Source organism: Pteropus vampyrus, unplaced genomic scaffold (assembly GCF_000151845.1).
Source record: "Pteropus vampyrus isolate Shadow unplaced genomic scaffold, Pvam_2.0 Scaffold336, whole genome shotgun sequence".
Classification (NCBI taxonomy): Eukaryota; Metazoa; Chordata; class Mammalia; order Chiroptera; family Pteropodidae; genus Pteropus; species Pteropus vampyrus.
Window position 1 is genome coordinate 1,373,050 of NW_011889117.1, and position 23,536 is coordinate 1,396,585.

At 38.9% G+C, this 23,536-nt stretch overlaps 1 protein-coding gene and 2 pseudogenes across 2 annotated transcripts in view; 2 read left to right on the forward strand and 1 right to left on the reverse strand.

The window, feature by feature from the left end:
• The window catches only part of ITCH (itchy E3 ubiquitin protein ligase), a 149,355-nt gene that overhangs the window by 23,106 nt on the left and 102,713 nt on the right, over positions 1–23,536 (forward strand). The window contains exons 1-2 of one of the 2 annotated variants that reach the window (XM_011378287.2): positions 16,834–16,978; positions 20,716–20,799. The gene's annotated coding sequence lies outside the window, so the exon portion shown is untranslated. Of the gene's footprint in view, positions 1–16,833; positions 16,979–20,715; positions 20,800–23,536 lie in introns of those variants that run through there. The other variant, XM_023522193.1, reaches the window with a different exon arrangement.
• LOC111730816 lies at positions 94–5,375 on the forward strand (annotated as a pseudogene).
• Positions 21,978–23,297, reverse strand: LOC105304289 (annotated as a pseudogene).

Genomic DNA, 23,536 nt, shown 5'->3' on the forward strand with positions numbered 1-23,536 from the left:
GATTCTTACCTCCTGGTAGTCATACCCTTATTTAGCCAATCCCCTCCCACAATGATTAAGGTTGACCTGTGTAGCTACTAGGATATTGCAGAAATGACAATACGACCTCTGTGTCTAGGTCAGAAAAGACATTTCAGCTTCCAGCGTGCTCTCTTTTATCACTTGCCCAGCGGGGAGTCAGCTGCCATGTTGTAAGGACACTCAAGTAGCCCAGAGGAAATATCCATATATGGCAAATAACTGAGATCTCCTTGCCAAGTGCCAGCTCATTTCCCAGCCATATAAATGGGCCACCTTGGAATTACATCCTGCAGCCTTAGTCCAGCTTTAAGATGATGGCAGCCCTGGTTGGCATCTTGGCTGGAACCTCATGAGATGCCCCAGGCCAGAATCACCCAGTTAATCTGCTCTTACATTCCTGACCCACAGAAAATGTGTGAGCTAATAAATGTTTTTTTTTTTTTGCAGTTGTAAGCGCCGTAATTAGTTATACAGCAATAGATAATGAATATAGTCACTCTTTGCCTCCCTTTCCTCATCTTTAAAATGGAGATGATGGTAGTACCTACTTCATAGAAAGGATTCGATAGAATGATGCCTGGAAAGGTCTGGCTCACAGCAAATACTCATTGATGGGAGCCAGTGTTGCTTTATTATTTTATGATCATCATTAATTGAGAGCAGAGATTAAGTATCATGTGAGGAAGGGCCAGAAGGGAGGTTGAAGTAACAACACTCAGTATCTTCTTCATTTTTCCAGCAATTCAGCTCTGACTGCACACTTGCATACTTCCTCCCAAGGCAGAAATCTATGGAGGAGAGACTGTTCTATGGCTGACCACTGCCAGACCCTCGAGCTAGATCTGGGCCAGAACATAGGTGTTTCCCATAAATCCCCTCAGAGACTGTCTGATCAGCCCCTCCCTTATGCCTCATGATGTGCTTGTTCCTGGAATAGGCTGTTGTCCTGCCCTTGGCAAGCAAATAAGGGATTTTCCCCCTTATCTGGGGAGAGTTACTCACCAGTACCCTTATCCATCCTGCCCTGTTCGACGTAATTCATTAGTGCCTGCCACATGGTATGGAGGATATCCACGTCATCTTGCTCCTGCCCAAGACACATGTCCTATGTAAGTTATTTCTTATTCATTTGATAGGAGGCCCTTTCAATAGACCTTGTTTATCTCAGCACTTTCCAGGGATGTTCCCTTACCCCTGGCAGCTACCCAGTTAAGGATCGCTTTGCTTGTTAGTCTATCTCTGAAAACTGAGTTTAAATTTTAACTTTGCTACTGACTTATTCTTTGTCAAGTCATTCAACCTCTTGAGCACCATTTCCTCATCTACCAAATAGGATAGTAAATTTTTCCTCAAGGTTGTTGGGGGAAGAAAATGAAGCAAGACAGTATGAATGCTTTGTTAAGTGGAAATAATAAACTACAGTTACCTTTGAACAACATAGGTTTGAACTGTGCAGATCCACTTATACATGGATTTTTTTCCCCAATAAATACATACTTGGCTCTTCGTATCCTAGGGTTTTGTACTCATGGGTTTAACCAACCATGGATAGAAAACCATATTTTCCATCCACAGTTGGAATTCATGAATGCGGAGGGCCAACTGTTTGCATTGTTCTCTGCCATTTTATATAAGGGACTTGAACATCCACAGATTTTGGTATCCACAGGGATCCTGGAACCAGTCCCCCTCGGATACCAAAGGACCGTAGTTAAGTTTTGGGGGAGTCAAAAGTTATACATGGATTTTTGACTGCATGAGGGTCGGCATCCCTAACCCCTACATTGTTCATGGGTCAACCGTATGAATTCTCCCAATCTGTCGGGTGCTGCCCAGCTCCCTGTTCTGCCCCATTCTCCCCGTAGCTGGAGCCACTTAACTCTCACATGTAGGCTCTGCCCTGCTCTGGTCTTGAGAATAACTTTGTTTTTTAATCAAGGGACCTTAAAAGAGATTTAATCTCTTTAATTAGGGACTCAGCTATAAGTTGAAAATATGTCATAGTAACTTCTTCCTATGTCCAAGATCAGTTTAAAATAAATTATTTTAAAATCACCTCAGTAATAACATTGCAGTATAGAATACTGATCCTTAAATTTGGATATGCATTGGAATTAGCCTGAAGGGTCAATGTTGATGCCTGGACATCCCCTCCACTGATTTGGATTTAATTCTCTAGGGTGTGGATTGGACATTAGGAGTTATAAAAGCTATTCTGCCTTACACCCTGAATTAAACATTAGTTTTCAAGACAGTGGACATTAGGTAATGAAGGACAGTAATCTCTGAGAGGCTGGAAAAAAATGAGATGAGACCTCTGATTTCCCAAAATTATTATTGTCTTGAGAGTTTTCAGGCTATGGTGTAAGGAGAGGGAACTCAGATGGAGCCCAGCAGACTCTGTGAGTTAGGGAGATGGAGCTGAGAGTCTGGGGAGACCAAAGAGGCTAGAGTTGGCAGAGTACCAGAAAGAAGAGAGTTACATAGAGAGAGGATTCTGGAGATCTAAAGCTGAGTACTCACTATCTGAGGTTGGGGAAAGAACCACCCAAAAGTGTTAGAGGTAGCAGTGTTCTTGTTCTTGTTCTTGGGGATTGGGAATAGTGCCTGTTTTCACCAGCCAGACTGAAAAGCCTTGTGATTCATAGGGCATGCAGTAGAGTACAAAGTTCTCAGTAGTGGAAAAAAATTAGCCCTAGACTAAGTACGGCTTTGGTCCCACCTAATCCTAAAAGCAAGACCCAAAAGGATCAGACTATTTCCAAATTAACTCTTTGCATTCTAGAATGGAGTTGAAGAATACTTATAGAATTAGAAAAATATCCAGCAGCCAATATTCACAATATCTGACATCCAATGAAAAAATTCACCAGTCTTGCAGAGGAGGAAATAATGAGGAGAAAAATGAAGTGAAACTGACCCAGAATTAGCAGACAAAGTCATTAAAACAATTACTGTAACTGTATTATACATGTCCAAAAAGATAAGCAGAGACATGGAAGATATAAAAAAGTCAAATTTTAGAGGTAAATGAGATTTTAAAATGTACTGTATGGGATTAACATCATATTAGACTTTACAGAAGAAAGATTAGTAAACTTGAAGATATAGCAGTAGAAAATATCTAAAGTGAAACAGAGAGAAAATTTAAAAATAATAAACATAGCATTAGTGAGCTGTGAGATAACCTCGAATATTCTAATAAATGTGTAATTAGAGTCTTTGAAAGAGAGGAGGGTGGAACAGAAAAATTATTTGAAACAATAATGGCTGAAAAATTTCCAAATATGATGACACAGTGGTCTATTGAGAAAGAAAGCTGAATGGAATCCATTTTTAAAAACCTACTAGTACTAATAAAAAGATCAATATACAAAAATAAATTGTATTTTATATACTAGCCATGAATAATTAGAAATTGTAATAAAAATATCATTTACAATAGCATCCAAAACTATGAAATATTTAAGAACAAATATGATAAAGGATAAGAAATATCTTGCTATTTCCCAAACCCTAGAAAACTACAGAACATTGCTGTGAGACTAAAGAAGACCTAAATAAATAAATATGCTATGGTATGGGTCAGAAGACTTAATAATGTTAATATGTCAATTTGCCCCAATGCAATCTCAATAAAAAGAACTCTAGCTGGCTTTTTGTAGAAATTGGCAGGTTAGTTCTAAAATTCATATGGAAATGTCAAGCCTAGAGTGGATGAAACCTGATTTCAAGACAACATAAAGCTATAGTAGCCATGACAATATGATCTTGGCATAGAGTTTGAGAATAGATTAATGGAATAGAATAGAGAAAATGGATCCACACATATATGGAGAACTGATTTTCTGCAAAGATTCTAAGGCAGTTGAGTGGAGAAAGAATAGTCTTTTCTATACTGGTTGAAAACAACCGGTTACTCCTATGCAAAAGAAAAAAATATTAGAATTTTTTAAGAACTTTGATCCATATCTTGTACTATATGCAAAAATTAACTCAAACTGGACTATAGGCCTAAACATAAAACCTAAAACTGTAAGACTTCTCAAAAAGAAAAAACTTTACAACATTGGATTAAGCAAAATTTTCTTAGATACCATACCAAAAGCACAAGCCATAAAAAACCAAATGACATATTGGATTTTATCAAAATTACCAAAAGCACAAGCCATAAAAACACCAAATGATATATTGGATTTTATCAAAATTAAAAACTTACACTTTTTATAAGATACTATTAAAAGAATGAAAAGACAAGTCACAGACTGGGAGAAAATATTTGTAAATCATAAAACTAAAGTACCAGAATATATAAATAACTCCCAAGACCTATTAAGAGAACAAACAACCTGGGGCAACTTCAGCCCTTGCCACTGCCTCTGCCACTGAGACCATGGCCTTCCAGTGGCAGTTGGTCTCAAGGTTGCCCGTCACATTCCTTTCTCCTGCAATGGAATGGAATTCGTCATTGTTCCTATACAGCTTCCCGGAAACATCTGTACATAGGTAATAATACAAAGGTTATTTGCCAGGGTTTTACTATAAGCAGGACACCTTTCATAGCCAGCAGGCATGTCTTTGATACTATAAAGGAGGCCAAAGAACAGATAGGAGTGCCAGTTTTACTCATTTATATCTCTCCTCCTTTTGCTGCTGCTGTCATTAAACTATTGAGGCAGAAGTGCCCTTGGTCAGGGGCATTGCTGAAGGTATCCCCACAACAGGACACAGTATGAGCCAAGCACACACTGCTGTTCAAGGGAAAGACAAGGCCGATCAGGCCAAAATGCCCTGGAGTCATCAATCGTGGAAAATGCAAAATTGGCATGCCTGGCCATATTCACACACAAAAAAATTGATATTGTGTCCAGATCTGGCACCCGGACTTATGAAGCAGTTCACTAAAAAGCACAAGTCCGATGCGGGCAGTCTTTCTGCATTGGCATTGGAGGTGATCCTTTTAATGGAACAAATTTTATTGACTGCCTTGAAGTCTTTGTAAATGATCCAGCCATACAAGGCATCATATTGATTTGTGGAATTGGTGGTAATGCAGAAGAAAATGCTGCAGAATTTTTGAAGCAACATAATTCAGGTCCCAAAGCCAAGCCTGTGGTGTCTTTTGTTGCTGGTCTAATGGCCCCTTCATGCAGGAGAATGGGTCATGCAGGGGCAATTAGTGCTGGAGGAAAAGGTGGAGCTAAAGAAGTCTCTGCCCTTCAGAGTGCAGGAGTGTTGTTACAAGTCTCCTGCACAACTGGGAGCTACTATCTACAAGGAATTTGAAAAGAGGAAGATGCTGTGAAAGAAAAAAAGTTCCCTAAGCCTGTGGAATGAATCATTGTAGAGATGTGAACCAGCAACTATTTGCTTCTATTGTCCACTGATTGTCAGCCTGTGCACCTGTCACTGGGCTTCTAGTATGGCAGAAAGCCAAAACAAAGTTGAGAATGTTCTATATTGAGATATTTTCACCTCATTGTATGACAGACAATGAGGTGAAAATATCTACCATTCGATTTAAAAAAGAGAACAAACAATCTAATAAAGAGCTAACAATTTGAAGACACTTCACCAAAGTAGATATTTGGAAAGTAAATAAGCACATGACAATATTGACAGCTGCTGAGAGCTTAAACATGATATGGATAGATACTGCTAATAATAACAAAAAAGCAGATTTATTGAGTACTTTCTATATGCCATATGAAATAATAGAAAAAATATATATTGGTCTCTGGACCCTAGCACAAAGCTCCTAGAACGCTTGTAATTTCCTAAGTGATAAGTACATTAGCAGCATCATTTGTTCTACCATTTAGTCTTTGACTCTGGTTCTTTTATTATTTTAAAATTGTTTTTGAGTTATTTAATTAGTTTTTTTAAAGTAATGATATAGGTGCTTGTGAATCCACCATCCCAGAATAAAATGCAGAAGCTCATAAAAACCTGCATTTAACCATATGCCCTCCTCTGCACCCTTTCCCTGGCCGAGGTTAACCATCCTCCTGAATCCTATGTTCATCATCCCTCTTTTATTATTAAAAATTGCTATTGAATTGTATATATAGTAAACTCTACGTATATTAAATGTACAATTCTAATTTACATATATGTGTATGTAGATTTTTGTGTAACCAGATCAACATATAGAACATTTCCCATGCCCAGAGGCTCCCTCATGACCCCTCCTAGCTAATTCCTGCCACTCCAGAGTAACCTGTATTCTTACCTCTATCACCTTATGCTTGTTTTGCCTATTCATAAATATTTTTTAAAAAGTACACTTTTATGGTATATATTCTTTTTGTTTGGCTTCTTTCACTCATCATTATGTTTGTGCAATTCATCTATGTTTTTATGTGTAGCAGTAGTTTGTCCTTTTTATTGCTATATGTATTCTTTTGTCTTAATTTACCATAATTTATTTTATTCATTCTCCCATTGATAACATTTGGGTTGTTCCCTTACTTTCCTTTGTGTATTGCTTTATTGCATCTATATGTATTTCTAAAAGTATCATTTCTATGTTTACAACTGAGGAAACTGAGGCTTAGAGAAGTTAGGTGACTTGTCTGAGGTCACACAGCAAATAAGGAACAGAACCAGAATTGACTCCACATCCTGAGCTCTGCGCCTCAATTACAGAGGAATGGGAGTAAGACCCTTTCACTTCTACTCTCTGAGACATAGGGATTGCCCTGAGTTCAGTCCAAAAGATTCAGGTGGCCTGACTATTTCTGGTAGCAGCAGGCTTGTGAAGCAGCCTCATGGCTGGGAGCTCTGTGTTTGTGTCATGAGCCCATTCTTACCCTCCCAGTCAGCAGTGGCAAGTACCTGACAGCTCCTTCCACATCCGTTATACTGAACAATATCCGGAAGACTGTGGGTTCAGGGGCCTAGCCTTTGTCCCTCTCTATCCCCAGGCCAGGCAGAGCAGGATGTGGAATCATCAGGTAGGCAGACCAGGGCCAGCTGCTGTGCTGGGTCGCCTTGGGTGAGCCCCCAGATACTCTTGTCCATATCTTACCTGAGTGGTTTGTCTTTCTCTGCATATACTCTGTGATGAGACTTACTCAATTTTTCTTTAAATCAATCACTTTTTAAAAAATCTTAACAATTTGAGTTATTTTTAAAACATCTATTTTTCAAATAGCTAATGTAGGTATCGAATACATTATTCAAAAATTATGAACAGGCATGGAATAAAATGTTTTCTTCCTACTCTTGTCCCCCAGCCACCCAATTCCTTTAAGAGACATTCAGTCATTCATTTCCTTCATCTCTCAGAGATGTTCTATGCATATACAAACAAATGTATATATAGTCTATATATTTTTATTTTTTAGCAAATGTTTAGACTTTATCTTCTAAATAAAATTAATTGGAGACTGTTTCATATAGTATATATACTTGATCTGCCTTGCTCTTTTTTTTTTAAGGCTTATTGACCTTATTTCCAGTCTTTTCCTATTACAGACAATGTTGTGATAAATAACTATATTCCTCTGCTATTTTGCTCATTGAATATTTATCTAAAGAATAAATTTTTAGAGATGGAACTGCGGAACAACTGGCCTATGTAATTTTTGTAAACAACTTTATAGAAGTATAATTGACATACCATAAAATTCAACCATTTTAAGGTACATTTTAATGATTTGTGGTAAATTTATTGAGTCGTGCAATCATCATGACAAACTATTTTAGAATATTTTCATCACGCCAATAAGACAGTGAATTTCCATTCCTACCCCTTGTCCCAGGCAACCACTCATCTACTTTCTGTCTCTATAGATTTGCCTTTTCTGGACATTTCATATACATGAAATTATATAATAAGTGATCTTTTGTATCTGGCTTCTTTTATTTAGTTTAATGGTTTTAAGGTTCTTTCATGACATAGCATGTATCAATAGCTTTTTTTAAATTATTGAATGGTATTACATTGTATGGATATAGTACATTTTTTTATCCATTTACCAGTTGATAGATTTTTGAGGGTTTTTTTTTTTTCACTTTTTGACTGTGATGAATAATGCTGCTGTGAACAGTCACATGCAAGTCATTGGTAGACATATTTTTAAAATTTTCTTGGGTAGATACGTAGAAGTGGAATTGTTGGGTCTTTTGATAAATTTATGTTTAACTTGTAAGAAACCAACAAACTTTTCCGAAGTGGCTGTACCATTTTAGATTCCCACCAGCAATGTATGAGATTTCCTGTTTTTCTACATTCTTGCCAATGTTTGTTATTGTCTGGAGGGTTTTTTCTTTTTTTTAATAACCATTCTGGTGGGTGTGAAATGGCATCTCATTGTTGTTTTAATTTGCATTTCACTAATGACTAATGATGTTGGGCATCTTGTCATGTGCTTATTAGTCATTTGGTATTTACATTGGTGAAATGTTTATTCAAATCTTTTGCCCATCTTTTTTAATGAGGTTGTCTTCTTACTATTGAATTTTAAGAGTTCTTTGTATATTCTGGATACAAATTCTTCATTATGTATGTGTTTTGCAAATATCCTCTCCCAGTCTGTGGTTTGTTTCATATTCTTAAAGATGTCTTAAAAAAAATTTTTTTTTATTGAAGTGAAATACAGATAACATAGAATTAACCATTTAATATTGAATAATTTCATTAATGGTAACTTTTGAAGTACAAACATTGTCAATTTTTTGGCCTAATTTATCAATTTTTTTCTTGGATATCAATTTATGGAAAATGCTTTTGATGTCATATCTAAGAAATCTTTGTTTAACCTAAGGTTTTGAAGATTTTTCTTCAATATCTTCTTAAAATTTTATACTTTGATTCATTTCTTTAGGTTTCTGATCCATTTTGATTTATTTTTTGTTTATGGTGTGAATTAGGAATACAAGGTCATCTTTTTACATGTGGATATTTTCATACGTGTATTTTTAATTTAAATAAATATGGCCGAATTGTCTTTCTACCACACAGTTGATATCACAGCAATTAGCAGTGAGCCTGGCTGTTTTCTCACACCTTTGCTAAAACAACTGAGATATCAAACTTTTTGTTCTTGGCCAATCTAATAGTGAACACATAGCATCTCAATAGTTTTAATTTGATAAATTTCTACTTTAGCCACATCCTAAGCATTATCTGTGAAATGACCAGCTCAATGTGTAAGCTATCTACTATTTTAGTATACATTAGTAAGAAACACAACTACTAAGATAAAAAAATTACCATACAGTCTACTAAAATGTTTACAGATAAAATGATATATGCCGTCTGGGATTTACTTCCAAATAAGTGGAACGGTTGGATTTTTTGATCCAAAAAATTCAAATAAATCAAAATAAATAAAAAAAACTTATATAGTATACCAGAATATTTACAGAGAAAATGATATATGCTGTCTGGGATTTGCTTCCTTTTGGTAGAAGTAATGGATGGAAGTTATTGTTATTGAGGTGATGCTTGAAGCTGAGTGAAGCTGGAAATTCATCATACTGTTTTTTTCTTTCATATATCTTTAAAATTTTTCATAATGAAAAGTTTTTTTCATGACCATTTATGGCATCACCTAAAATCATCCTGTGTACATTCATTAATGCACAGCCTCTTGGAAGATACTGGCTCAAAGGTTAAGAATGAAGGCTCTTGATTCAAGCTGACCAAATTTGAATCCTGCTTCCACCAGTTACTAGCTGATCTCAGGCAAGTCTAACTAATGTAAGGAGGAGGAAAGAGAACTAAATGTTAAATCAAGCTATATCCAGAAACTGCAACGTTTTGCTGCCAGACTTTGGGAAACCTGCAGAACAGAGGAATATTCTTATTGAGATTACTAACAAACCATTTACCCATACTGTGAAGGGAAAACAGGAAAACAGAGTCTTTAAGTCATGCCCTACACAAAATAAATACAATCATTCATTCTATAAGGCTAAAACCAATGGGAACCTCTGGATCACAGGCTAGCACTCTTTTTCACATTACATACTCTTCTCTTTCACTTTATATACCCATACCATCAAAGGAAAATAAGCAAACAAAGTCTTTAACCTATTTCTGGTTTAGAAAAAAGAAATGCAACTTGCTGCCAGCATTAATTTAATTTCACATAAATTCACTATTTGAGGCTGAAGGAAATCTGACCGGTTTTCAATGTGAAAATAAAATATAAAAGCTGTTCTTGGAGTTATTTCTAAACAGAACTTGTCTCTAATCCTAATGTAACAGAAATGTATACATAAATCAGATTCATCAAATGAATCTTCAGCTAACAACTGTTCGAAAACAATGTTAACACCATGCATAGGAATGCTACGTTTCCTAGGATTTGACATTTTCAGCTATCGAGAATTACTATATTCTGTAAATGAAAATGCCACTACTAAAAACAGAATGCTACAAATAGAATGATGTCATTTGTTTCCAAAGACTATTGCTATACTAGAGTGATGCGAAAATAATAATAAAAGCAAGGCATTTCGTTGCAAACTTTGTGGGTAATATGCAAGTCACCTCAAGGTGAACGCTGCAGCTACAAGTGCCTCCTGTGAATATTCTCGGGGCAAATGAGAAATGGGTTAAACTGTAATTCATAGAAACTAAGAATGATATATCAACTGAATTCCCCGAACACTCGGAGCTTTTTTTGTCTTTGCTTTTTCTGTTTTGGTCTTTTCTTGGTCCCTCTCACCATCTTTTTCTCTGTCCCTCTCTTTGTCTTGAATTCTTTCCTGCACTGAGTCAAGAACTCTCTCGGTAGAGGGCTTGAGCTTCGCCCTACTTGGGGGAATTTGCCCTGTCCCGCATAAAAACCTCTCTGAGACATAGTTGCCTATTCTGAAAAATGCAGCACTAATTTTAATCAAACACTTACTATGGTTCTGTACTATGTTAACACTCATTTTATCCTCTCTATAACCCTAAGAGGTAAGGTACTACTACTAGTCCTGTTTCACAGATGAGAAAACAGCAGATGATTGGACCATTTGATATTGAGGGACCTGCTCCTCCTCTCTCCAAGTTTAGAAATTCCTCAAGGACTGGAAACAAAGTCACAGGTCTGTCCGTTTGTATTTCTGATTGCCCCTTTTGCCACCTCAGGAGAAGTTTACATGAATCCAGGCTGAGTTCTTACATTCCCAGGAGTGTTTCTGGTCTGACACACCTTCTCAGCTTGCATAAGGTGACCTGGATATTTGTCACTTGATTTCATCTTTGCCTGAGGAATTTGCAGACTTTATTTATTTATTTATTTATTTATTTATTTATTTATTTATTTATTTATTTATTTTTAAGAGTTGTAGATTCTGGTTTAGGACAGACATTTTCAGTGAGAACTGTAGGTAAGAAATGATTCTGATCTGCAGTCTGTAGAGATGGGATCATGGGGCTTTCCTAGGAGAAGGCCAACTTTAGGTTTGAGAGCAAGGAAAGAGAGCATGGAGGATAATGAGCAGAACTACAAGAAGCTCTGACATGCTGTTTATTTTCTAAGGGAGTTCCTTAGTTTTACAATTTTTCATCTGAATCTCATTTCTCCCAGAAACTGCAGGAGGAGGTGCTGAGAGCACCTTATGGCTATTTATTTTTGTAACTTATTTTTTGTACTTCTATATTCAGTATAGAAAATCTGAAGGATACAGAGAAGCACAAATTCTCTTCTTCAGATTGAGTCAAGGAGGGGCCATTGTGAAGTAGTTGAAAGGACAGTCAACTTTCAGTTTTAAATCCCAAGTCTGTTTCTTGCATTATCTGTGAATTTTAGCAAGTCACCTAACTCTCTGTTTCCACCTCTAGAAAAATGGTATTTGCAATACATCCTACCTCATCGGGGGTAAATATAGGCACATCTAGTTCAGGGTATACAGTAGGCACTCAATAAATGTCTCTCTGTTTCCTCCCACAATTTACAAAGTTTTTATTGAAGTGTTTTCTGAGCACTTTAAAGGTGTTATTACATGCTAGAGGAAATACAGGGATGAATAAGACCAGTTCTTTGCTCTGAAGAGCTATGGTTTGGAGAGGGAGGAGATATTACAAGATTAAATGGTCTAGTCAGCTGCCTTTAGATTAAAAAAAAAAAAACAAATGTGATCCCAATTTCCAGTTGTCAGCAGAGGCCCAGAGAGGCCAGGTCATACAGCAAGTAAATAGTAAATAGTAGGAGAGGATTGGAACCCACTTAGGAGGAATATTGGGACAGAGGCAATGAGAAAGATTTTGGAAATAAAGTCATGGTAGTTTGTAGCTCAAAAGAGAGAAATAGGTGGGAGACAGAGAGGCCTGTGCATGGATGAGGGGTTACAAATCCAGCCCTTTGTTGGGCTGCATTTTACTTTTATAGAATTTCCTTCCCCTCACCCAACATTTTATTAAGAAAAATTTCAAACATATGGAACAATAGAAAGATTTGTACAGTGAACATCTATTTCTCACCACCTAAATTCTGCAACTGTTAACAGTTTGCTACATTTGCTTTGTCACATATTCATTCATCTATCCCTCGATCTTCCATCTATCCATTTTATTTTTGATGTATCTCAAAGAAACTGCAGAGTTCACTTTACCTCTAAACACCTCAGCATGTCTATCATTAACTAGAGTTCATGATGTATTTTTTCATTTTTTAAAAATTATTTTATATAAGTCCACAATGTATTTTAAGGTTAAAATTATATACAGTGATATGCATAGATCTCAGTTATACCATTTGCTGAGTTTTGACAAATACAACTATGGAATCCATGCCCCTAACAAGATACTGAAAGAACTTTTTCAACACTCCCCAAAATTCCCTCCCTCCAGAGGTAACCACTTTTGTGATTTTTTTTTCACCATTGATTAGGTTTTACCTGTTCTAGAATATCATACAAATAGAATCATACAGTGTATACTCTTTTGGATAAGGCTTCTTTTAGCATAGTGTTTGAAACATCTATTTTATTTTGTGTTTTAGTAATTTTTTTTTTATTGCTTAGTGGTATTCTACTGTGTGAATCCATTTTCCTGTTGATGGAAAGAACAGGCGTTTTAAACACTTTGAATTGGTTGCTAGTGTTTTAGACTTGAGTTCAAATCCTGGCTTTGCCACTTGCTACTTATGTGTCCATAGGCTGGTTACTTTGCTTGAGACTCAGCTTCCCCATCTGTATAATGGGAAAAATATAGATATTGCATATTTAGTGCTTGCCGTGTGCTTGCCTGGCTCTCTTCTAATTGCTTTACATGCTCATTTAATTCTCACAATGACCCATGAGATAGAGTATATTACTATTTCCGTTTTATGAATGGGGAAACCGAGCACTCCACCTAGATTGCTGGGAGCGTTCAATGAGATGAGATAGTCTATGTAAAACACATTAATTATAATGTAGAAAGTAAACATTAGCTGTGTTTTTTTAAATTTTACCTTACTAGCCCTTGGAGGAATTTAAGTTTACTACTCGTGATGGAAAAAATGTGTAACATACTGGGAGTAGGGTTGCCAAATAAAATGCTAGATGCCCAATTAAATTTGAATTTTAGATGAACAATGAAAATAATTTTAGTATAAATGTTACATCAATATTTGCCTCATTTATATAACAATTATTCATTGTTTATCTGAAATTCAAATTTAACTGATCATCCTATATTTTTATTTTCTAAATCTGACAACTCTACCTGGGAGGCAGTAACTGAGGTGATGAGGGATACGACTTGTGTACCTCATTTTGCAGATGAGGGAACAGTCTTAAAGAAGGGAATTGATGGAACCATGACCTCAGGTCTTAAGTGGTCTCTTTTGATCCAGATCTCAGGCTTCCAGAGCCCCATCAGTGTCTTCTATCAATATACAGCTTGACCACTTTTCAAGTTTTCCTCTGCTTCTGGCAGTTGAAAACAGAGTGACTTCAGGGAAGAGGAGGACAGCAGTGTGACTAAGTGTTCTGCAGGAAGCCAGTAAGTGACAGATGGCATGTGGGCTGGTGGGGTTTCTCTCCTCACCCTTTCTAGCTCTGTATCCCTGCTTCCTTCCCTCCTCTCTCCCCAGAGGCCTGGGAAGCTCCTTCCCTTGCTGGTAGGGACCTACATGTCAAAGGCAGAAGTAGGGTGTAGGTGGCTCAAGGCTTCATCAGCCATTGGTTCTACATTCTGACCAAGAAAAGACTAGACCGGCTTCTGAATCAGGAACCTGGGAGCCAGAGCCACACAGCCTGAGAGATGAGAAAATGGCCAGGCTGGGATTCTCTGCCCTGACTAACTCAGCTTCTTTTTGGAGAACCACCAACTACCACCCTGAATTTCCTAGAGTCTTCATGACATTTTAGGAGGTAGGATTCATTACTCTCATTTAGAGATTCGGACACTGAGATTCAGGGGACTTGCCTAAGACCTCTGAAGTAAGTTGTTGAAAGGACTAGATCCTTGATCCATATGCCTCTGAAGAAACTTAAATGATTAATTTTGCTGGGTACTGCCTCCCAGATCAGAGCTAATCAATCCTGTTGGTATTAGCAAGGTTATGATATCATAATCCAGTGTTTCTGAAAATGTGATTTCTGGGCATCAATGTCACTTGGAAACTTGTTAGAAATGCAAATTCTTGGGCCTGATCCTAAAACTTCCTGACTCAGAAATTCTGTGGGTGGTTGGTACCTGGCAATCTGAATTTTAATAAGCCCTCCAGGCGATTCTGATGCATTCTAAAGTTTGAGAATCTTTGGTGTATAGTAGAAAGAGATGCATTTTTGGAACAAAATGAGTATAGATTTAAAACATTTGTTTTAAGTAAACTTTTATTGACATATACAGAAAAATACACAAAACACATAGTTTGATGAATTTTCACGAAGTGTACCCAAATCAAGATACAGATTATTACTAACCCTGAAAAACCTCTTTGTGTTTTCTTTGTGTTTTCTACCTCTCCTCAAAGGGTAATCACTATCTTGACTTCAAACACCATAGATCAGTTTTGCCTAACATTATATAGTTTTAAAAATTGTAGATGAAGACAGAATCTGGAGCCAGTGGACTTTGGTTGGAGCCAGAGGACTTTGGTTGGATCCATGGTTCCTGGATGAGTGATGTTAGACCAGTCATCTAATTTCCTTGAGTTTCATTTCCTTCTTTGTATAATGGTGATAAAGATACTTCATTGACTTAAAAGAACAGATTTCCAAAATTGTCTGATGACAAGAATCACCTGGGGACGTTAGTCAAAAAACCCACTCTTCCCAGAGCATAACATTCTTAACAGGATAAAAATTGGTTGGAGGTGGGGAGGAAATTTTTTTTTTTTTTTAATGAAAAAGCACAGGTATACATATGGTACGTAAGTAGATATGCAGTATATCTGTGATGTTAAAATTTCATGGGGGGAATGATTAGGGAAAAATGTCTAAAAATGTTACTGAGAAAGTTGATTTTTAAAAAAGGTTGAGAAACAGTGCCCTCCAGCAGTTATTCTCCAAGTGTGGTCCCTGATTCAAAATGCAAATTTTCAGGCCCCACCCCAGACCAATTGAATCAGAAATTGTGGGGGTGGGGCCCAGTAATCAATATTTTAACAGATCCTCCAGATAATTCTGATGGACACTAAAATTTGAGAACCATTGTCCTAGGGAATCTGAATAGAGTAGAGGTCCAGGAATCTGTACCTTTAACAAGCTCTCAAAAGGCATTTTTCAGGAAACATTGACATGGAAGATTTAAAAGTACTTTGAAAAGTGTGACTTTCCAGATGGTAAAACATTATTTTCATTAAGAGGAAGTAGGCTAAACAATAAAGCAAAGGTCACTAAGCACTTAGTTTTGCCTCTGAGTCTTCCTGCACAGCCTATTCATTCTCACAACCAACCAATGAAGGAAGAGGATGGACTCTGAAGCCAGATTGCCTGAGTTCTTATCCAGCTTGTGACTTGGTTTATGCATCTGTAATGTGAGAACAGTGAAGGTACTTCCCTCATAGATTTGTTGTGATCATCTCTTAGAACTGTCATCACTTACGTGTAAGCTATTTTCACCAACCCTAAGAGCACACTGTTAAAGGGTTATTTGAACCCAAACTAATGTTAACTCCATTCAGTGGTTCTCAAAGTGTGATCCCCTACCAGGAGCACATCAGATTGCTAGTTGGAAATGCAAATTATTAGATCCCATCCTAGATCTACTGAATTAGAAACTCTGGTGGTGGTGTTGTGGCACGATCAATTCTAAGACCCACGGAGCCAATTGAGATGAATTGTGAGCCTTTATTAGCCAGCCGGCGACTGACTCTACCACGCAGGGTCAGAGGAGCTCAGCCCCGAGCTTTCAGAGGAGGCAGCTTAGAAAACTTAAGACCACATCCTGGTGGTCTTCTGAACAAGCAAGCAGATTACAGAAAGCAGATGTTGGCTGTAAACGTCTCACACAAAGACAAATGTTTCCGGGGAACTCTTAGATCAAACAGGGCCTAGCAGGCAGTTTCGTTATCTGCATCCTGGTGGCTGTCAGTGCTTTCCTGGGGGCTGGCGCCTGAACATATCACTTCCCTGTGACTGATTTATTGGAAAGTTTTTCACTCCTACAGTGGGGCCCCGTAATCTAATATTTAACACCTTCGAGTGATTCTGATTCATAGTAGAGTTTAGAAACCACAGCTACAGTCTTCAGAAGTTCTGGTCTGTGGGCGTATGGTTGGGTGTACGGGTAGGGATTTTTTTTTTTTTTTTTTTAAGACTAGAGGTGATGGGAGCAAAGAAAAGAGTTCCTCCCACCTGGGGGCAAGCAAACTGATTTAGTGGCGCTCACCAGTCGGTGCCAGATCCGGCAGTCGGTTGCTAGTGCGCAAAGCCTTCTGGGGATTGTAGTCCGGATCGCTCCCGAGCTGGAGGCGCCTGCGTGTAGGCCGCCAACTCGCAGTACTCGCTGTGGTCGGGGCTCGGGACTGGCTGCCATCTTAGTCGTGGGACTGAAGAGTCGCCGCCGCCCCGAGTCCCGGTAAACACCCGCGGGCGGACTGGGGGCAGTTCCGGAGCGAGGGGGGGAGCCCGGATAAGAGTGTCCTAGGAGAATGAGGGGTAGAAGGGTGCGGCGCGCGGGCCAGGACCCCGGAGCCGCGGCTGCCCCCTTTTCCCTCAGTGCCGGTGTCTGTGGGGGCGCGGGGAGCTCGGGTTAGTGATCTTGGCCGGTGGGTGGGGGTCGCCCAGACGCATCGAACGGCCACTGTCGGGCTGATGCGTCTGGAACCCCCTTACCTCGCGGACGCCAAGTTGTGAGAGGGCTGGGCCGCGGCGACCACCGGCAGGGTCCGGCCCCGCGCCCTTCAGCTCCTCCCGGGACCACCCTCTCGCGGCTTGGCCTACGTGCGGGGCCCGGCGGTAGTGGCCCGCGCAGGCGACGTGGCCCTGTAAGTGGTGGCAGCCGGGCCCACCTGCTACTCGGCTGGCCTTCCCGAGACTACTTGGAGTCCCCAGTCGCGAGGGGGTCCCAGCACAGTGACTGCTTGCCCTCTCCGCCTCCCTCCATTGTCCCCCAGCGTGGTGGTCCCTGCCCCGGCATCCTCCTTTCTGCTGGCGCGGAGTTTTGCAGACGTGGAGCTGTCATTGTCCTCCCTCCTAAGAATGCCCTTTTCTTTAGTAGAGAAAAGGAAAAAAGTAATCGTGAACTTATTCTAAGGGTCTAAACACGATGAGAACAAATCTTAGAAACTCAAATTTTCAGACTTAGATCTGAGCCGCGACTTAAAGAGATAAACAAGGTTTGCGTCCGTGGCAGTCGTTCGGCTTAAAGTTAGAGACGTAACCAGGTGAACTTGCAAACTACCGTAAATTCATGATTCTCCAATAACAACTCAACTTTCTTGGTTATAGTCTATCTTAATCTTGTTACATTTTCTGCCATTATTGTACAGCTTCCGTTTGCTTTTTTGGGGGGAAGTTATGGGGTGGGGAAGGAAGGGTGGAATTTTTCTTTGAAAATTAATGTGACACTAGAGCCAGTCATCTATCAATGCACTTAGTTTGGGTCTCCCACATCTATTCCTAATACAATTCGATCTTAGGGAAGTATGTAAAGGCAGTATATTTTTACTCTCAAAAATCGGCTAAAGGCTTGTTACTCAGCTGAAATAAAGTTCTCATGGCAGATCTGGTGAGCGCCTGCACTGTGTATTCATAGATTTGCTCAAGAAACAGTTACTTCATTTGTAAGATTTAGAAATGAAGGTAGAAATTTAACTGCTTTTTTGAACAATGAATATAAGTTTTTAGGATGTGAGTCCAAAAAGAATTCCTTCATCTTCAGCATATAAGTCAGGTTAACAAGGATGTGATAGGAAGTAAAAAACAAATTCAGGATAGCTTCTTCAGTGTAAATTATACCTACATTCTTTAGACAATAAAACATATCTTTATACCTATTGGAAGAGACAAACCAGTAGTTCCCAAATTTGACCATTAGAATAATTAGGGGAGCTTTTTAAAAGTAGAAATTCCAGGGTCTCATCATCTCCTGAGATTGATTTAGTACCTCTGGGTTGGCCCTGAATAATTTATTTTTAAAACAAGCCTCAGTTAATTTTGATGGTCGAGGAAACCACTGAGGCAAACAATACTGTGGACATACCAAGGACAGCTCAGTTCTTTGGAGGGCGGGGTGGGGGAAGGCGGAGTCGTGTTGGCCAGAGAAGGAGGCAGGACCTGACCCTGGACCTAAGTTAGGTCTTAGGTGATGAGTAGAAGTGTGATAGGGATGGGGAAAGAGAAGAACAGGGTAGGCAGAAGAAGCACCTTAATGTTGTGTGTAAATGCTTAAGATTGTGGAGGGGAAAGGGTTCAGGAAGCAGAGTGGGAAGGGGAAGGAGAGCACTATGAGATGGAGGCCAGAAAGGCAAAAGGAGGCAACTGTATGAAAAGTTCTAAGTATAATGCTAAAAAAACTTGAGTTTTATGTTCTTAGCATTAAATACAAAATTTTAAACGGAAGTGCTGCGAATACGTGTGTGTTTTAGAAAGATTGCTCTGATGATAAGAGTGAAAGGATGGAAGAGTGGCTATTGCAGAGGTCTAGGTGAGAGGTGAAAAGGCTTATAGAGTGGTTGTGGAGATGATCAAGGGATTGGGGTTAGTTCTTAACTAGTGCAATATTGCCATTTGGTTGGATGAGGATTTTTTTAGCACCAGTTTGGGTAAAGGGCTCCTTTTCTGTAAAAAGAACCCATTAGCAGATCTGAATATTGCTGTCGTTATATGTGTTAATGGTATCAGTGTATTGTTCATTAGCATCTTTGAAAAATTAGAACCAGAGTGGGTGCAATTTGGAGAACTTAAAGATTAGATTGAAATTTACGACTGTCAACGTTATTAATCTAAGCTTGTTGGAAGTGATTTTCTTCATCAGAAGCTTGGTATTAGAAATTTAGAGTTGGAAGAAATTGCAGAGATTATCTAGTACACAGTGGCAAATATATTTTGGTTAATGTGTCAACTCTGCTTTGAGGTAGCTTCCAGAAGCACTGCATTTGAGATGGAGTTTGGTCATATGGGTTCTCTGGGAAAGTGAGTTATGATTGATTAGTGATGACTCCTGTGGACACAGTTATGTAATGGGTGGTGAATATGCCAGGTATATGCTGTTCTTAGACTAGTCATTTAGTTTTGATTCCTTTTTTTTTTTTAAGTCCAAAGCAGGTTAAATAATTTATCAAAACTAGTTAAGAATCAGAGCTAGAACTAGAACCAAGTTTTGTAACAACTCTTAGCTTGTTATTCTCCAGTGTACCAAGATGAATGTGTGTTACCTAAAAAGCTTTTGGTATTAGACCAAAAGAAAAAAAAGATTTTTCTAGTTTGTGCCTCTTGACTGTTTAGGCAAGAGTTTAACAAGGAACTTTGGCCTAGAAGTGAGTTTTGTATTCATTCTGGCTTAAGAAGTTTGTGTTAGGACTGATAGGAAATAGTCACTTGTTTTTGATTTTTTTTTTAACTTCCTTTTTTGTTCCTTATCCCTCTCTCAATTTTGGGTTTTGGGGATTGGTTTCCTTTGTATGAGTTAAGGCAAAAGTATAGTAAGTTTATTTTTTTTCTTTCGGTATTTATAGCACCTAGCCAAATTCTGGACTCATAATAAGCACTCAGTAAAGGCATGTTGATTTTTATGGCTGTAAATGATACTGGCTTCGAGTCAATATAAATTAGCAAAGGCGGGGCTGCAGAATTGAATCGCAGCATTCTCTGGTTGGGAGGTTGGCCCTCAGCTAAAAACGTTGGGATGAAAACTAGCCTTACAACTAGAAGTACGTAGTTAACCAGAAACTGTTCCTGCTTCTGTTGTTCTTCATTCTAGCAGTGCACTATCTTTGGAAAACTGCTGCCAGCTCAGCAGTTTTGCTTCTTTTCAAAACTGGCTATACTCAGATTTTTGGAGTGTTTTCTTTTCCTATCTTTAGGAACCTGCAAATTACAGGGACTGTCCTTATGGTGACCCTAGTAAGTAGAGTATGTGTTTATATGGCCGTCATCATTTTGTGATGTAGCCATCATTCCCAGGTGGGCATCACCCCATACTGTGTAAGAGTCATTTCCCCTGACTCACCTTATCCTGCCTGCCCCAACAAAAATTATCTGTCCATGAAACTTTTTAAAAGCCGTCGTGCTGTCAGATTCCCAAGGTCATCTCTAATTTGGCATGTTTAACCATAGAAATAATGTGTTAATGGACTTTCCTTTTCCTCTCAGGTAACATGCATTTAACAGTGGCCTTCTGGAGACAACGCCTTAACCCGAAGAAGTGACTCGTGACTCGAACAGTGAAAACTTCAGGTATGATGGTATGCCTGTGAGAGAGATTGGGGCACAGGAATGGTGCAGGGGGTGAGCCTTTGTCATAAAACTGCCGTGGGGAGGTATGGGGAGAGAGCACTGTTGATGTTAGCTACATCATTGGTCGAAAAATAGGCAGTTTCCACCTAGTTCTGAAACCTACAGCCTCTTCTATAATGATTAGCTTGTGAGCTGCACCGTGCTCTTAATTTGGGTTCCCTGACTTCTGTTTTTCTAGCTCTCTTAGGTATACACACACTTTTCCCATTTGTGCTGTTTTATAAACATTTATATGTGTATACTTGTCTAGGCTCGTGCATGTATGTGGTAAAAAAGTGCATGGTGCAGTGGAAAAAGAATGGAGGACTTGGAAAGAAAAGATCTGGGTTCTGATTTGATTTTGCCACTGACAAACTGTGTGATAGTTGGCAAATTATTTAATATTGCTGGGATTCATTTTATACACCTGTAAAATAGATATATTGCTCCCTACTCGCCTCCCTGGCATTCTTTTGAGGATCAAATTAAAATAGTGCATATTAAATCTTTTGGAAAACTTGAGTTTAAAACTTAAGACATTATGTAGATCTACAAGCTGGGAGAAGTTGGCAATAATATTGAAAAGGAAAACATGAAGACAGGACAGATTGACTTTAAAAGATCAGGAGAGAGAAAGCGAAGACCACTGAATGAGAAAAGAGAAGTAGAGCATAGAAAAAGTGAAGCAGGAAGAGAATAAGGAGTGAATGAAGTAGAGCAGATGAATTGGTAGATAAGAAAGATCAATAGGAAGAGTGGTCCCTTTCGTTTGCGTAACCTTAGCCTTGAGACTATTTGTTGTCATTACCACTTACCTTCCCATAAATGTCTCATCTATAGATTCTTGTCTCCACTGTAAACATTCACGTTTATTATTCACTCATTTATTGTTATCCTTTGTGTTTATTTTTTGTTAACTAATTGCCCAATAAATGCTTAGGGGCCAAAGCTATGATTTGCTTATTATGGTGTCCCAGGCTAATGCTAAAATCAAATGTGTGTTTAATCCATTCTTTTTTTATAATTATGGAGAGGGAGGAAGGAGATAGTGGGGTGCTTTGTGAGAGATACTAGGAAAGGAAATAGGTAAGAGGAAAAGCAGATAAACGAGAAATGGTAAAAGGAAGAATTCTCTCTCAGAAAATAATAAAAGGAAAGACATGAAAATGAAAAATATGTAGAGCAAAAAAAAGGGCAAAAGGAGATGGTGTTATCTACAGTGAAGGAACAAGGTAGCTTTCATTTCTTTAATGATAGTGTAATTAATACCTCACAAAAAGTAATGTTCTAGGAAAGATCATTCTTCATACTAAGTACCTTTAAAATATTTTTAAAAGTATCCATTTCATCCTGAGCTCACAAAGTAGTTATTGGTGGGAAGAAAACTAGGCTAACATGCTTGTTACTTAAATTCTGTGATCTTGGGCAGTCCACTTAAATCTCTGTGGGCCTCCGTTTCCTCGCTTGTCTATTGAAGGTATTGAACATGATCTTTCAGGTTTCTTCTAGCTCCTTCTTTTTTTTATTTTTAAAAAATTTTCCCAAGGAGTTTATTTGGGCAGACCAGGGAACAGGGAGGCCTTGCATCTAAAAGAAGGTGTTAGGCCTCTTGGTGGTGAAGTGTGGCTCAGGCTGGCGAGGAAGGACCCGGTGGGGCAGCAGGAACTTGATCTTGGAGTTGTGGAACTGCTTGACTGACAGTCGGCGGCATTTGCTGGCTGCAGTTTCCTCCACCTTCATGATCTGGATTGAGTGGGCATGGGCATGGTGCCGGGTTTCCATGTCTCATTAGCACTAGGTGATGGCGCCTGCTGTGGTCAGGTCACGGTGTTCCCGGTATATGTGGGTGCTGCTTCGAGAGTCGTAGGACAGCCAGATGCCAAAGTTCTTCATCCACAGAGGAGATTTCTGGAACACCTCCCCACAGTAGACAGTTTCCCCTGAAGACTTCATCTTCAGCTGAGACACAAAGTACCAGAAGCGAGACTTGGTGACAATATGGTTAGGTGCAAAGATGTCCATACGGTAGAGGGGTGGTGTACGGCGCTTGGGAGTGGGCAGGCAGTGCCCCACCACTTTGTATTCTCGCAGCATGCCCGAGGCCTTCATAGCCCTCTTGCCACAGTCGCCACCACCCACAAAAGGCCTAGCTCCCTCTTTGATTATACTTTGTGCTTCATGTGCTGGCTCACTAATTTTTCAAGGCTTTGTTAATATAACAATGTAGGACTGGTCTCAGAAATATACTATAATATTACATCCAGTGCTTTATAAATGAGAAGCCATTTAAACATAATAGGGAGACTTGTAGGAAACCTACATATAGAAATGTTAAGTTTGTTATATTAAACAAGCATTTTTAAAAAAATTCTTTAATGTCACCACATATTTGACCCCTTTTACCCCATCTACCTCCCTTCTTCCTCCTCCCCGCCACCCTCTGGTCTGTTGTCCATGTTCATGAGTCTCTGTCTTGTTTGTTTGTTGCATTTAGGTTTATATCCCACATATAAGTGATGTGTGGTTTTCAGCTTTTTCTGTATGGCTTATTTCGCTTAGCACAATTATCTCGAGGTCCATGTGTCGCAAATAGCAGTATTTCATCTCTTCTTATGGCTGAGTAATATTCCATTGTATATATGTACCACAGCTTCTTTAGCCAATCATTTATCATAGACACTTTGGTTGCTTCCATGTC